The sequence below is a fragment of the Mustela erminea genome, chromosome 14 (genome assembly GCF_009829155.1).
Source record: "Mustela erminea isolate mMusErm1 chromosome 14, mMusErm1.Pri, whole genome shotgun sequence".
In the NCBI taxonomy this organism is placed as follows: domain Eukaryota; kingdom Metazoa; phylum Chordata; class Mammalia; order Carnivora; family Mustelidae; genus Mustela; species Mustela erminea.
The window spans coordinates 71593050-71605828 of record NC_045627.1 but is presented as its reverse complement, the minus strand read 5'-3'; positions in this window follow the sequence as shown (position 1 = coordinate 71605828).

The following is a 12779-nucleotide window of genomic DNA, read 5'->3' as shown; positions in this document are numbered from 1 at the left end:
TATGCAGGGAATGATCCCAATCTTTTGATACCGGTTGAGTTCTGATTTAGAACTGAGGATGTGATCTATTCTGGAGAATGTTCCATGTGCACTAAAGAAGAATGTGTATTCTGTTGCTTTGGGATGAAATGTTCTGAATATATCTGTGATGTCCATCTGGTCCAGTGTGTCATTTAAGGCCTTTATTTCCTTGTTGATCCTTTGCTTGGATGATCTATCCATTTCAGTGAGGGGAGTGTTAAAGTCCCCTACTATTATTATATTAATGTCGATGTGTTTCTGTGATTTTGTTATCAGTTGGTTTATGTAGTTGGCTGCTCCCATGTTAGGGGCAGAGATATTTAAAATTGTTAGATCTTCTTGTTGGATAGACCTATTAAATATGATACAGTGTCCTTCCTCATTTCTTATTATAGTCTCTGGCTTAAAATCTAATTGATCTGATATAAGGATTGCCACCCCAGCTTTCTTTTGATGTCCATTAGCATAGTAAATTGTTTTCCACCCCCTGAATTTAAATCTGGAGGTGTCTTTGGGTCTAAAATGAGTTTCTTGTAGATAGCATATTGATGGGTCTTATTTTTTAATCCATTCTGATATCCTGGGTTTTTTTTATTAGGGCATTTAGCTCATTTACATTCAGGGTAACTATTGAAAGGTATGAATTTAGTGCTATTGTATTGCCTGTAAGGTGCCTGTTACTGTATATTGTCTCTGTTCCTTTCTGGTCTACTAATTTTAGACTTTTTCTTTGCTTAGAGGACCCCTTTCAGTATTTCCTGTAGGACTGTTTTGGTGTTTGAAAATTCTTTTAGTTTTTGTTTGTCTTGGAAGCTTTTTATCTCTCATTCTATTTTCAGTGACAGCCTAGCTCAATATAGCATTCTTGGCTCCATATTTTTCTTGTTCAGTGCTCTGAATATATCATACCAATCCTTTCTGGCCTGCCAAGTCTCTATGGATAAGTCTGCTGCCAATCTAATATTTCAACCATTGTATGTTACAGACTTTTTGTCCTGAGCTGCTTTTAGAATTTTCTCTTTGTCACTAAGACTTGTAAGTTTTTGTCTTAGATGATGGAGTGTGGACCTATTTTTATTGATTTTGAGGGGGATTTTCTCTCCCTTCTGGATTTCAATGCTTGTTTCCTTTTCCCTGCCATATTAGGGAATTTCTCTACTATAATTTGCTCCAATACACCCTCTCTCTCTTTCTTCTTCTTCTGGGATCCTACTTATTCTAATAGTTTCTTCTTATGGTATTACTTATCTTTCAAATTTTCTCCTCATGTTCCAGTAGTTGTTTGCCTCTCTTTTATTCCGCTTCTTTAGTCTCCATAATTCGTCTTTTATATCACTAATTCTCTCTTCTGCCTCATTTATCCTAGCAGTAAGAGCCTCCATTTTTGATTGCATGACATTAGTAGGTTTTTTAAAAAAAAAATTCAATTTGGTTATATTTTAATTCTTTTATTTCTTCAGAAAAGGATTTTATTTCTCCAGAAAGAGTTTCTCTAATACCTTCCATGCCTTTTTTGAGCTCAGTTATCACCTTGAGAATCATCATTCTGAACTCTAGTTCTGAAAAATTACCAATGTCCATATTGATTAGGTCCTAGCCATTGGTACTGCCTCTTTTTTTTTTTTTTTTTGTGGTGACTTTTTCCATCTTGTTATTTTTTTCCAGATAAGAATATATGAATGAGAGAATAAAATATTAAAAGAGTGGCAAAGACCCCAGGAAAAATGTTCTGTAACCAAATCAGAAAAGACCCAAAACTGGGTGGACAAGAAAGGGAGGAAAATAAATTTAAAAAAATATAAATATAAAATATATAAATATATATATTTATATATATATACACACACACACACACACATACACATATACATATGTATATGTATATAATTAGACTGGTGAATAGAACAGAGACACCCACTTGATTTCGGGTGTATTCTTTTTTTATTAATTTCTTTTCAGTGTAACAGAATTCATTGTTTATGCACCACACCCAGTGCTCCATGCCGTACGTGCCCTCCATAATACCCACCACCTGGCTCCTCCAACCTCCCAGCCCTCGCCCCTTCAAAACTCTCAGATTGATTTTCAGAGTCCATAGTTTCTCATGGTTCATCTCCCCTTCCAATTTCCCTCATCTCCCTTCTCCTCTCCATCTCCCTCCCTGTTATTTGTTATGCTCCACAAATAAGTGAAATCATATGATAATTGACTCTCTCTGCTTGACTTATTTCACTCAGCATAATCTTTTCCAATCCCGTCCATGTTGATATAAAAGTTGGATATTCATCCTTTCTGATGGAGGCATAATACTCAATAGTGTATATGGACCACATCTTCCTTATCCATTCGTCCCTTGAAGGGCATCTTGGTTCCTTTCCACAGTTTGGCGACCATGGCCATTGCTGCTATAAACATTGGGGTACAGATGGCCCTTCTTTTCATGACATCTGTATCTTTGGGGTAAATATCCAGTAGTGCAATGGCAGGGTCATAGGGAAACTCTATTTTTAGTTTTTTAAGGAATCTCCACACTGTTCTCCAAAGTGGGCACCAACTTGCATTCCCACCAGCAGTGTAGGAGGGTTCCCCTTTCTCCACATCCTCTCCAACACACGTTTTTTCCTGTCTTGCTAATTTTGGCCATTCTAACTGGTATAAGGTGGTATCTCACTGTGGTTTTACTTTGAATCTCCGTGATGGCTAGTGATGATGAACATTTTTTCATGTGTTTGATAGCCATTTGTATGTCTTCTTTGGAGAAGTGTCTGTTCATGTCTTCTGCCTATTTTTTGACATGGTTATCTGTTTTGTGTGTGTTGAGTTTTTGATCTCTTAGAAGATACTATCTCCCAAAATTTTAAAGAAAGAAAAACATATATACAAAAATAAGGGTAAACATGATGAAGGGATGGAATATGACTGTAAAGATGAAAATCTTAAAAAATTCTAAAAAAGGAATTGATAAGATAAGTTGGTTGGAAAAAGAAAAAGAGGAGAGAATGTGCTCACTTTGAGACTAGAACAAAGCCATATGCTAGATTTAGGGTATATTTTGATCTATTGGAAGAAATTGTATCCAAAATTTTAAAGAAAAAACCCTATATATATACAAAAAATAAGGTTAAATACAATGAAGGGAGAAAATATGACTATAACAATGAAGGTTTAAAAAGTTTTTTTTTTTTAGAAAAGTATTATTAAAATATACTAGTTTACAAAAACGTTAAAAGAGCAAAGAGGAAAAGTAAAAAAAAATTGAATAAGAAAGAATAAAATTAAAAAAGAGTTAATTTTGCAAGGTGAAAGGATCGTGGGGAAAAAGCCATGAATTGTACATGTTGCTTTCCCCTAGCTCTGGAGTTCCACTGTTCTCCTTGATCAGTGAACTTGGTCTTGGCTGGGTGTTCTTGCTGATCTTCCGTGGGAGGGGCCCATTATGGTGATTCTCAAATGTCTTTTCCTGAGGCAGAAATTACACTGCCCTTGCCAAGGGCCAGACTATGTAATCTGCTTAGGTTCGCTCTCAGTAGGTTTTGTTTCCTTAGTGCTTTCCATACTGCTTTGGAGGACAGTAATGAAAATGATGGCCTCCCATTCTCTGGCCTAGAGGAGCCGAGAGCTTGGGGCCCCACTCCTCAGTCTGCCCTCAGAGAAAAGCAGTCAGTCACTCCTCTTTCCCTGGTCTCTGGCTACGCTCTGTGCTTACCTGGCTGAGCATTTCTATCTCTGGTGCACAGCCCCATTTGGATTCTCCAAACCCAGCAGACTTCTGCTGCATGCTCCCATGCCACTCCTCTCAGGAGAGGAAGGAGGCGTGTTTCCAGATCTGCCACTTGTGGGGTCCCTGCTCGAAGAGCAGTGGATCATGGTTTAGGGTAACCCCAACCTAAAAGCTCTCCCCTCAGCTCTGTCTTTGTAGTCCATTTCCCTGCTCTGATACCTGGGACTCTGCCACACTTAGACACCCCTGATCTTTCTGTGACACCGTGGGACCTGAGACCAACTGTCCCCATGAGGGGTCCACCCCTGTTTAGCCTCTGGAGTAATGTACCTCAGTATAGCAGACTCCTAAAAGTTCTGATTTTGTGCTCCACTGCTACACTGTTTGCTGGGAGCTGACCCTTCCCCATGGTCTATCTTCCTGTCATTTCGGATTCACTTCTCCATATGTCCTAACTTTCAGAAAGTGGCCAAATTTCTGTTCCTATAATTGCTGCTCTTCTTCTCTTCTATCTCCTGTTGAGTTTATAGCTGTTCAGGATGGTTTGATAACTATCTAGATGAACTCCTGGGTCCTGAAGTCATTTCATCCTGCAATTTCACTTAGCATAATACTATCCAGATCCATCCATCTTGTCTCAAATTATATGATTTCATCCTTCTTATGGTTGTGTAATAGTCTGTAGTGTGTGTGTGTGTGTACCACATTTTTCTTATGCATTTTTCTATTGATGGACACTTAGGTTGCTTCCATGTCTTGACTATTGTGACTAGTGCCAATAAACAATGGAGTGCATACATCTTTTTGAATTAATGTTTTCATTTTCTCTAGGTAAATACTCAATAGGGGAATTATTGGATCATATGGGTATTTGTATTTTTAATTCTTTGGGTAAATTCCATACTGTTTTCCACAGTGGCTGTACCAATTTATTTTCCTACTAAGAGGACTTGAGGGTTCCTTTTTCTCCACATTTTCACCAACAGTCATTTCTTGCTTTTTGATTTTAGCCATTATAAATGATATGGGGTCAAACCTCATTATGGTTTTAATTTGCATTTCTCTGATCACTAGTATGTCAAGTATCTTTTTTTCTGAGTTTTTAAAATTAGATTTTTATTTTAATTCTAGTGTAGTTAACATAGAGTGAGTGATGATGAGCATTTCTTCATGTGTCTGTTGCTCATATGTATGTTTCATTTGGAAAAATATCTATTCAGATCCTCTGCCAATTTTTTTGTTTTTTGTTTTTTGGGGTTTTTTGGTGTTGAGTTGTATAAGTTCTTTATATTTTAGATATTAACTCTTTATTTCCCAACATCATCGTCCATTCAGTAGGTCATCTTTTTGTTTTTGTCTTTTTTTGTTTGGTTGGTTGATAGTTACCTTTGCTGTGCAAAAGGTGTTTTTTTTTTTTTTTTTTTAAAGATTTTATTTATTTATTTGACAGAGAGAGATCACAAGTAGACAGAGAGGCAGACAGAGAGAGAGAGAGAGAGGGAAGCAGGCTCCCTGCTGAGCAGAGAGCCCGATGCAGGCCTCGATCCCAGGACCCTGAGATCATGACCTGAGCCGAAGGCAGCGGCTTAACCCACTGAGCCACCCAGGCGCCCTGTGCAAAAGCTTTTTATTTTGATGCAATCTTAATAGTTTATCTTTGATTTTTGTTTCCCTTGCCTCATGAGATGTATTTAGAAAAATGTTGATATAACCAATATCAGAGAAATTATGACCTGTGTTTTCTTCTAGGATTTTTGTGATTTTACATCTCACATTAAGATCTTTAATCTATTTTATTTGTGGGTAGGGTGCAAAGAAGGGACCCAATTTCATTATTTTACATGTAGCTGTCAGTTTTCCTAGTAACATTTACTGAATAGTTATCTTTTCCCCATTGTAAATTCTTGCTTCCTTTGTCATAGATTAATTGACCATATAATTGTTCATATGGTTTATTTGGGGACCTATTTTTGCACCAATATCATCTGTTTTGATTGCTACAACTTTGTAATATATCTTGAAATCTGGAATTGTGATACCTTTAGCTTCATTATTCTTTCTCAGAATCACTTTGGTTATTCAGGGTCTTCTGTGGTTCCATACAAATTTTAAGGGAATTTGTTCTAGTTTTATTAAAAATAATGTTGGTATTTTGATAGGGATTACACTGAATAGGTAGATTGCTTTGGGAAGTATGGACATTTTGACAATATTAATTCTTCCAGTTCATGAGCATGGGATAGCTTTCAATTTGTCTGAATTTCTTTCATCAGTGTTATGCAGTTTTTGAATACACCTTTCACCTCTTTAAGCTTATTCATAGTTATTTTATTATTTTTGGTACAATTGTAAATTGTGGGTTTTATTTATTTATTTATTTTAAAATTTCTCCTTCTGGGACTTTGTTAGTGTAGTTTTTCTTTGAATAGGAGATGGATCTCTATTTTGTAGTTCCATGTATAGTCAATTACTGGGTTTTATAAAATGCAATAATGTGCTTCTAAATCATTTAAAATAAAATAAATATAAACATAAATATTCATAAATTATTATTTTAAGTGCATTAAATTTACATAGCAATGAAAGCTGAAATGTATGAAATGCTATTTTCTGTTCATGCTAATGGCTTAATTCCAATCATGTTTTATGAATGAGATCCCTAGGCAAAGAGGCCTACATTTCTTCATCTGACTGAGAACATATGATTCCCATCTTCACACAGACCACATGGGATTAAATAACAAACTGGTTTCAAGACAACCTGGAGAGATGGACTTTGCAGAGATTCTGGGGCATAAAAATTAGAATGATTGAAATTAATACAATTGACTTGAGAAACTTGAAATCTGGCTATCTTCTTTCAAAAGACAAATTATAAATGGAAGTTTTAATTCTTGAGGCTGTGTGCCTTTTGCCACCTTTTGATCAGCACCGTCTCAACTGTTCTGTTAGAAAAAGACGATAATCTCCTTGCTCAGAATTTTACTGGCCAAGCTTGTGGATATACACATGTGTGTGTGCACACACACCCCTTTTGGCAAGGCTTTTTTACTCATATATCATGTAAGTAGATATGCAACTTCACTCTTCACTCTTACTTTAGATTTACTTTTGAATTACTTTCATTTGGGATCATGTAGCAAGCATTATATTTTCTTTTATTTTCATAATCATATTACTTAAAACAGCCAGTTTATTGGGCTATGTTAATCCCTCAGGAAATAATTAATATCCATAATGTGCCCCCTTCAAACTGAGATTTAACCTCCAACCTCCAATTCACAATAATCTTCCATTCTCATTTTTGCTTTTCCTACCCTATTCATGTGAGCTTGACCAATAACTTGACCTTTCTGAAGATCAGTTTTTTCAACCACTAAAAAATGACTCTAATGCTAAAGTTCATAAAAATTCTTTACTCATTAAATGGGATGACAGTCTTCCTGTATCTCTGCCATATGTGCTGCTTTTCTTGTCACTATTTTTTTTTATTTTCAAGGAGGGCTAGCTATGGATGTTTGTAGTCTTGTAAAGTGGACCACTACAGCCTCACACAAGAGGCTAAGAGCAAATTTAGGGAGGTTGCAGTATGGGACAGGGGATTAATGGATAATAAATAAACAAGTCTTATGCAAGAAAGCAACCAATGGGGAGAGTATTGATTATGTTAGTACTACCGAAAATATGGCCTCCAGACTGTAAGATCCACCTCAGGTGATTGTTAAACATTGAGATTCCTTGTTCTCACTCAAGGCACTCTGAATCCAAACCTGTGGTGGGGTGGGAGTGGCTAGACTTGGAAACCAACTTTTTCTTATTTTTATTTTTTTGATAGGTTCTGAGAGTAATCCTATAGGACATAGAAATTTGAGAATCAGTAGCCTAAGATTTATTTATCATTGTAGTACATTTGAAGATAATACAAATATGTGCCATTGCAGCTGCTACCTGTCATGAATTTTTACTTTAGAAAAAGTAATTGGGTAATCTCCCTTCGCTGCCCCCCTTACTTCTCCTATACCCATAAATGCACTTGGATAAAATGAACAGGGTTAACTCTAGCTTCCCCCATAAGACCTGGGATAGTGGAAAACAGCCTTGATACAAAAGCAAGTATTCCTTAAACAACTTTGAATCTTTTTGAAAAATAGGCCATTTCTTATAAATGAAATAGATAAACCTCAAAACCAAATATATTTTAGAAGCCTCAGGCTTCTGATTCTCTGACCCATGGGCATCCTTCTTGAAGCTTGTTGATCCGTGCTACATTATTGACTTTTTTTTTGCTTTGGATAAGAAACATGCAGCAAAAATGTCCGTATGTTCAGCTCAAACCCATCAGAGTCAGGAGTAAAATCCTTTTGTAAAACAAAAAGAGTGAGAGGTGATTTTTATTTTTATTTTTTTAATGATTCTAGTATTATACTGAAGCCGAAGGAAAAGTCTTCATTTACACATTGAGTGTGTGACTTTTGTAGCTATGTGTTTACATACACAGCATCATGTAAAAAACCACACACTTCCTATGTAGAATCTGTTGTACCATTGTGGGAAAGCTAAAATTGTGGCAGGACTATCATGCTCGGTTCTATAAGATAATGGGCTAACATCTGATGATATTCCTCACTAAACTCTTTTGCTTTTCTTTGCTTTGTCTTTTTTTTTTACTTTCTTTGTGTGTGTGTGTGTTATTGATTTTATTTTCCTTGATGAAGATAGAGATTTCTTTGTGCCATTGGATACAAATTTAAAACAATGGAGTTACTGTCTCTGAAAAATAGAATGGATGAATGGATGAATAGGTTGACTCTTTGCTCCTCTTTTTTTTTTTTTTAAATGTCTCTCTGATGGGTTTTTTTTTTTTTTTTCATTTTTGAGAATTTAATGTGTGTCAGGCCTTGGAGTAAATGCTTTACATACATGTCCTTTTATTGCACAGAATCCAGTGGGATATGTATACATGAATTTGGAAAGGCTGAATGAATTGCCCAGTTCTCCCAGCGAAAATAGGAAAATTTTATTTAAGTAAGTTTATTCATTAATTCATCTCCCAGACATTTATAGAGCACTTAAATGCCATTATTTTTGGTACGGGGGTATAATAGTGAAGAAAAGAGAAATAGTTTCTGTTTTCTCGGAGTCTATACCCTGGTAGGGAAGAAAAGCACTGTTTTAGTAAGACAAGGCAAGTATAATAAAGGGCTATTGAAAAGAGTAATGCAATAAAGACAGGGTGGTAGAGCGTTCCCATTACTTTGGATGTAGTAGCCAAGGAGACCCTTTCTGTGCACTTAATTTGTTGAATGTGAATGAAGTAAGAAACCATGTGGACATCTGGAGAGTGAAATGTATCAACATGGTATATAGTGTCCTATAGGAACTGGCCCTGGAACTCTGTGAAGTCCCATACCCTTCCTCTATCTCTTGAAGCTCCAACCCAGCTTGAACAACTCCTGTTCTGCAATGAGCTCTGTGCTTCTTATTTCAAGGTTTTCGTCCATGTTCTTCTCACTTTCTTCTGCTTGAATATCCCCCAACCAAATTCTTTGGGCTGCAATATTTTCCTATTTACGGGCATGTTTTCAAATATTTCCCACAGTAAGAAAAATAGAGAAAATGGAAGTAGGACTCTTCTTCTGCATGGCAGACTGGAAGAGCAATGGGTGGTGTTGGGGGAGACAATGTGAGTTGCTAAAGGTCTACTACTGCTATTTGTAGATGTTATGTTCTGCTCTAATCAGTACTTGGTCACATATTTATATTGATCTTACTTTAGTGCAAGAAATGTAGTATTTGTTTTTGATGGTCTCTAAATCTAGAATCAAAGCACTGCCTTGTTATGTCAGTCTATGTTTTGATCATTTCTGTGTTTGTGTGTTCTTGTGTTTTTATGTTTGGTCAGGGGTGATTTGTGAGAAAACATTTTTAAAATATCAGGACTCTGCCTAGTTATGTGTAATTTCTCTTAATCCATATGGACCAATTGCTCTTATCATTTATCTATTTAACATCTGTTTATCAGTTTATCTATTTATTGAGGGGAGAAAAACAGAGGGGAGAGGGAAAGAGAGAATCTTAAGCATTCTCTTGAAAAACTCTTAACACTCAGCATGGAGCCTGATTTGGGACTTCATCTTACAACCCTGAGTTCATGACTTGAGCTGAAATCAAGTCAGATGCTTAACTGAGTCATCCAGCTTCCCCTCACATCTATTATTTAAAACTTCATTGAATCAGCTAGCAAATTTGACTGTCATCTCTAAGATTGATATTTCTCTAGCTGAAGTGGTATTTTCACGACTTCCCTCTATACTAAATCTCTCTTGGTTTTGTGACTGGTGTCTTAGAATGTCTTTTTCAATCTGGTAAGCAAGAAAGAGCACTAGAGTGTGACTCAGGAGACAGGATCTCTGTTTTTTTATTCCCACCTTGCTGGATAACTTTGGGAGAGATCCATATTTCTTTGGATCTCAAGTTTTTTATATGAATAATGGGATAATAAACCTGATATTTATTCAAGTAATTTAAAGTTATTATGCTTCACTAGACTAATAATTGTGAAAGATGGTTTCATTATTGTAGACTTAAGTGCCATTCCTTCCTAACTTTAATTCTTCTCTATAGTCTATTATTATTGTTATTATTGGTATTGTTGTTAAATCATCACTAAAATAATATGTGAGTATTAAAAACAAATCCAGTACTATTAAAAGCCCCATGATGAAAAGTTACCACTCCACTGAACCCCAGATATAACCTCATTAATCTCATTTTCTGGATATAACCAGTTTTAATCACTTTTCTTTTATTTTTGTATGTTTATATCAATGTTTCAGTACTATTTTTCTATATCTGTCTTGATGAATTCACTTCATTCATTCTATTTATGTTTTATAATTTTCTCCATATCCCTTTATCCAAATGCCTCTATTCTCTCTATATCAAACATGAAGAAACTGAGTCTGAAGAAAATAGATATTTCCTTTCATTTCTAACTTCCAGGTATCCTGTCTAGGAACAGCATTGCTCTGAGGCCAAAGGGCAGCCTGCTGCTCTCAGTAACTTTGGGCTCCCTGAGGGATTGCTTTCCTTTGGTTGTTTACCCTATTGTGGGGAAAAAAGGAAAACACACACACAGAACATTTTGACAAGTTATATCCTCAAATCACAAGAAACCTGCTGCCCTATTTAATCACAATTTAATGGTTTTCGAGCTCTAGTAAATTTGAATTTCTTTGACTTAATTTTTTCCCCTTATGTACATTTACTTAATAATATTAACATGCATAATTGCACTTGAACTTTTGCAACTGTCAAAATAAATGAAATGAAACACAAATTTTATTATCTTTCCCGTTGCCTCTGGGTTTGTTTTGCAAACCAATTACTCACAAACTGAGGCATTTCACTTTTTGCTTTTGGGCTGTGGATAAAAATGGCATAAATCAATGCCTCATTCTCACCTGGAATCGCATAGGGAGGGTGTTCCTCAAGAAGAATAGAATCATTAGGGAGGGAAGACATCTCTCATAAGGAGAAATGAAAGCATGCCTTAAATTATACAAGAAAAGATTCAGAGGAAATTAATGATCAGTGTGGAGAAAATAAGATATCCCTGTTTACTAAAGATGACAAAACACAAAGAAATATTTTAACTGGGTGAAGTTAAAAAAAAAATTGCTGAGGCACAGAATTTAACTCATAAGAGAAATGGTCAGCAAAAATAGCACCATCAGATTAAAAGAATAACTTAAGATAAAATATTAATTAAGGGATAAATTAGTTGGTTTAAAATTTGTCCCTTCAGCTACCCACTAAAAAACATTTTGTAACAAGGATTTACTTTCTTGAGGCTTTTATAAAGAATGTTGATAGAAAATTACAATGTTATGAACAAGATGAAGCATATAATATAAAAACAATACTCTTACTTGACTAGTCTTTATTTTCAGTGTGCTTTGATATTTGTTACCCAATTTGAATTTCATGACAACTTCATGAAATAGGCAGATAGTGTCCATATATTGTAGACGAGTAAAAGCTGCTTCATAGACTGAATGACATGTCCATAGTGAATCAGCAGCTAAGTCTAGACTAGAATCCATTTTTTTAAAAAAGAAATTTCTAATCTTTATGCTATTTTTACAAGAAATAAACTCTAGATAAAGCTAGGAAAACATAACATTTTTTTCACTTATCATCCTTTATCTTTCTTAAAATTGAAATTTCATTTCTCCAAGAATTTTTTTTCTTTTTTTAAAGATTTTCTTTATTTATTGACAGAGAGACAGTGACAGAGAGCATGAGAGAGAAGGTCAGAGGGAGAAGCAGACTCCCCACTGATCAGGGAGCCTGATGCAGGACTTGATCCTGGGACTCTGGGATCATGACCTGAGCCAAATGCAGTCGCTTAACCAACTGAGCCACCCAGGTGCCCCTCTCCAAGAAGTTCTTTATAAATTCTCTTATTTTATCATTATATCTCCTGTAACTGATAAGAAGATTCTGAGTCACCTTATTTTCCTGTGTTGCTAATCTAGTTTTGTCTTTTCCTGTTCTTTCTTCTTTCTTCTCTGTAGGTTGTAAGCACTACTAAAGCAGAAATGGGGAAGGCAATGTAACTTGAGTATTTAGAGCTTGGGTATATAATTAAGTCATATCTAGAATCAAATTCCATTCTGGCACTTCACATTGTTGACTTTCAATAACTTATATAAACACTAAGCTTCATGTTCCTATAAAATAATACCTACATATAATTGGCATTAGATTTTTAAAATAACCCATCCATTACTCATTTCTTTCTTTTTTTTTTTAAAAAAGATTTTATTTATTTATTGGAGAGACAGAGATCACAAGTAGGCAGAGAAGCACCAGAGAGAGAGGAAGGGGGAAGCAGGCTCCCTGCTGAGCAGAGAGCCCGATTCAGGGCTTGAGCCACCCAGGCACCTCCATTACTCATTTCTGATGGGGCTGCCAATCATAGGACTTCGTTCTATGGCCTTTAAGGTTAAATATGTGACTTGGACTGGCCAGT